A 4689-nucleotide genomic window follows, 5' to 3' on the forward strand; every position below is an offset into this window, starting at 1 on the left:
GAAAAATCTTCAAAAGTACCTTTTCTTATATAAATTTCCTTGGAGAAAATTAGTGACTTAACCACCACTTTAAATAAAGTTGTTTTAGGAACTTGGGATGTGATGTGACTCAAGAGGTAGAGTGCTTACCTAGCGTGTGCCAAGATATGGGTTCAATTTCCAGCACCACAAAAAAATAAGTAAACAAATAAAAATAAAATTAAGTTGGTTTTATCTAGTGTACAAAGTATTATTTAGTGTTAAGTATACTGATCCTGGGTAGATGGGCCTGGGTTTAAATCCTGCTTTACTATTTATTAGTAGTTTTCCCTTGGAGCCTATTGTTTGTTGTTGTTTGTTTATTGCTTTTTTGTAAAATGGAGATATGAAAGGCCCTAGTTTACAGTAAGTGCCCAAGAATTGTAAGTTCAAAAAATAGAATATTGTTTGTTTTTATTCAGTGATGTGAATTAGGTGATTCTCTAACAGGACCTCTCCTTTGCATCTTGAAGAATAATGACTTTTTTTCCCTAAATATGGAGTTAAAGTAGACTTCCAGACTTCAGAAAAATATTGTATTTTATGTACTTTGAGGGATGTGTCTTTTTTTCCAGGTATTACTCATAAATCTTGAGAAATCCAACCATCATCCTGGAGGAAGAGTTGTGAAAGAGCATGGGGCGCTGCTTGGCCCTGAACTGCTGGGTCCCTTTCCACCTCCTCTCCCACCTACACATAATATTTTGGGTCACTGAAAATCTCAGGCTTTAAAAAATGTATTTTTGACTAGTTTTGTCTTGCTCTACTCTATGGATAAAGGTAAAAATTATCCTTGAAGGAACTGAGTGAACTGATTCCTGGAGCAGGAAAGGAAGCTGACCTTAAACTAGGAGAAAGGCCTGCTTTTCTCTATGAAGCTAGGGTTAGAGTTAGGGGTCTAGACTTCAGGTTGGACCCATATGGTAGTGTGAGGGAAGCTGGCCCTGTGACACAGTATCAGGATGGGGAGCTCAGGAAGAAATATACATTAGGGAAGCTTTAAAATGAGAGGATGAATGGGGAACAGTAACATCTAATATAGTTTTGTGTCTCTTTCTTATAGCAATTCCCTGCTCTGATTGTCAGGCTATTAACTTGGTCTTAGTGGTGGAGCCTGTCTATGCTTGGAGGAAAGGGGGAAACCAACAGCCAGAGACTCAATGATACAACATAAGAAGCAGCCCACAGAACCAAAGCAATGAGCTAGGAAGGGCTGTCATAAATACTGTTATTCCAAAATGTTGAGCAGTAGAACCTGTGTTTAAGATAAACTTCCTATAGATCCAAGAATGAAGGATGGGACCTAATTGTTATTTGAGTGAACTGAACCTATCAGGAACATGGAGTTGTCATTTATGCTTGAATTTCAACCCCAGATCACACTGATGTCTCTTTGCTCCATGATGACTTCTCACCATATTGTAGAGTTTATGACCTTCATTGGTCCATATTCCAAATGATGCCTAAATAATGCTCCTGACTTTTCTGCATACAATGTGTTTCATTTGCATTCTAAATTTGACATCTCTAGTGTTAACATGCCCCCCATAAAAGAGCACCATATTTTAAATGTCTCCAGTTCTGCCTAAGAGGATATTTTGCTGTCATCTCAAAAAAATTTCTGAAACTAAAATGCCATCCTATCCCCTGAACCTCCCAATTTCAATGATTGGTGATGACAGCAAATAGTCATTGAGTTGTTTCTGCCAACCCCTTTCATTCAGGCCTTCCTGCTCCTACCACCTTTGCCTGTCGTTGCTTCATGTGAACTCTGACCTTTGCAGTCCTGCCCATCTCCAAGGTGCAGCTCAAATGCCTAACTCGGTCATGAAGCCTTTCCTGAATTTTTGCAATTAAGTATAAACTTTCTTGATCATCAACTTCCATCCCAGCCTTGGCACCATTTCATTTTATTTGTAACTTGCTTAGAAACCTCACAAACACCTTGTATTTTTAGTCATTTATTATATGCACTTAAAAAACATGTCCTTTAATAAATTCAATAATTGAGTCTCTGACTTAATCATCTCTGCTCCCCTACAGTGCCAAGCACATAGTTTGCATAATTACATTTAATTAGAATGTGTTCCATTGGATTGGTTTCTATTAAGGTTAAATGGACTTTACTAATAATAAAGGTGGGACTGTCATTTTAAAACATTTTGCATCTTGACTCTGAACATGTACTTTTAACAGCAGATTTTAATGCTTCATGATATATTAATGGAAAAACCTAGGTGGGTCTTCCTATAGTTGTTCACTTTCAATCTCTGCAATGTTGAATTCTACTTTTCTACTCAGTATCAAATCATGTTTTCAGTGGAAGGCTTCTAATCTCCTACTCTGCAGGTGGCACATTCATCATCTTTATCATCAAAAAGCACATATGAAACATCTATATGTGAGCATAGTGTTAGACACAAGAAAGGACAAGTTAGATTAACCAACTCTCTATAGTTTTGTTTAAAACTTTTTAAAGGAAACATGGGTGCAAATTGTTCCCCAGTGTACTGTATGAGCATCCAGACTATAACTTAGAACTTGGAAAAGCCAGAACCAATCAACCCACCAACCAACCAACCAACAAACAAAAAGAGCAAGAACTAACAAAAAAAATCACTCTAAAAATCATTTCCTTTTCTCCTAATCGTCATGTAAGCATCGTTGGCTCTTGTGGACTCATTTGTTCCACATTACTAGAAATATGACCACCATCAGTTCCTGAATTTCACATCAGACAATGTCATTAAGATTTGATTCTGTTTCTCAATTTAGTTCTGAAAATCCCAGGAAGGGCTCTTTTCCAGTAGTGTTGGAGTATCCTAGGCCAGCCAAATGTGGCAGTGAAATGTAAGAATGTGAGAGTTCCTTTGTCAGGAAGGGTGAAAGAGTAGGGGTAGAGAACTTGCAAGGAAATGGAGAAACTCTAAGTGTTATAAAGAAAATAAAATAGGGCAATGTGATAGAAGATGGGACCAGGAAAGGATTACTTTAAATTGGCAGATTGTCACAGGCTTTCTGAGGAATGATGCTTAAGCTGAGACCTAAATGTTGTGGGGCAGAACCTGCCAAGATGAGGGAGCAGAGTAATTGAGACCTATCAGACACATAGCAAGAACAAAGGCCTTCAGCTAAAATGAAGGGACAAAAAGAAAGCTGTGTGATGAAGGTGGTATAAGTAAAGGGTGAAATTATGTGAGGTGAGGACTGAGGCAGAGAGGTTTGAGTCATATAGAGCCTTTTAGACCATAGAAAGGGGCTTGGATTATTTTTTTTTTTTATGGCAATGGGAAGCCACTGCAAGATTGTAAAGAGGGGAGAGACCAACATTATTTATGCATTATAAAGGATATCCTGGATGATGGAAGGAGGTTGCATAATAGATACTAAAATCCAATTAGATAGAAGCAATAAGTTGTAGTGTTCTATACACAATAGTATTGTTTTAGTTTACAATAAGTTATTATGCATTTTATAGAACTAGAAGTTCAAGGGTTCCCAACACAATATTTAAGGAGATGTAAATTCTTGTTACCCTAATTTAAACATACATTATATACATGTATCAAATTATTACCCCCAAAATATGTACAATTATCATATGTCAATCCAAAACTTTTAAAAAGAAAAAAGAATATCCTCGCTGAAGGATGGATTGTCAGAAGCAAAACTGAAAGATGATAGATAATGGATGGATAACTACATAGATAGATGGGTGTAGAGAAGAAATTATAGGACTTGCTGGTTAGCTGGATGGGAAGTAAAGAAAAAGAAAGAATCAAGACAACTTATGTGATGGTTGGTCAGCTTTTCATTGCTTACCTGTGAGACAGGGAAGATTTGGAGAGGAACAAGCTTAGAAGGGAAAAAATGGAATAGTTCCAATTTGAGTTTGTCAGACATGAGATATCTCAGCAATCTAAGAGAATATATTTAGTAGGAGGTAGATATGGGGGTCTGAAGCTCAAAGAAAGATTGGGACTGGAGTTAAGAATTTATAAATCAGCAGCCATAAGGGTTGATTAGATCACCCACAAATCATGTTACAGTGAGCAAAGACGTCCCTGAGAATCTCCAACATTCAAGGACTGAGTAAAGGAGAAGCTAGAAGGGAAAACTGAGAAGAGGAGGCCAGAGGGCTAATTGGGAAATCAGGGTTTATGATGTTATGAAACCCAAAGAAAAACACATTTTGAAAAAGAGGGATGGTCCATAATGTTGAATACTACCAAGAAGTCAAGCAAGATAAAGAGAGTACTGTTAAATTTATCACAGTGTTTCTCAACTTCTTTTGAAATTATTTCCTTATAAGAAGAACTTTCAGACTTTTTTCCCCTAATTGTCCATCACCCATGAAATGTTAATACCACAGATACTCTAATGGTCTGTTTATGCACTGTGGCACTTGTAATATCTTAAGATATTGAGATCTTCATATTTAAGATATTACCATTGTGATAGCTTTAATTTTTCAAGAATCAACTTTTGCCCCCTTGTGGAAAATATTGCCCCATTAACAATGCTTGATTTATCTATATCTATCTATCTATATCTGTCTATGATTTGTAACACTGACAGGAGTATGATGTTGTGATGGTAAAGTGAGGGTTGAAGCCAGTCTGGATTAAGAGTAAATTCAAAGTAAGGAAATGGGGGGGGGGGGGGGAAAAG

Source organism: Marmota marmota, unplaced genomic scaffold (assembly GCF_001458135.2).
Source record: "Marmota marmota marmota unplaced genomic scaffold, marMar, whole genome shotgun sequence".
Classification (NCBI taxonomy): domain Eukaryota; kingdom Metazoa; phylum Chordata; class Mammalia; order Rodentia; family Sciuridae; genus Marmota; species Marmota marmota.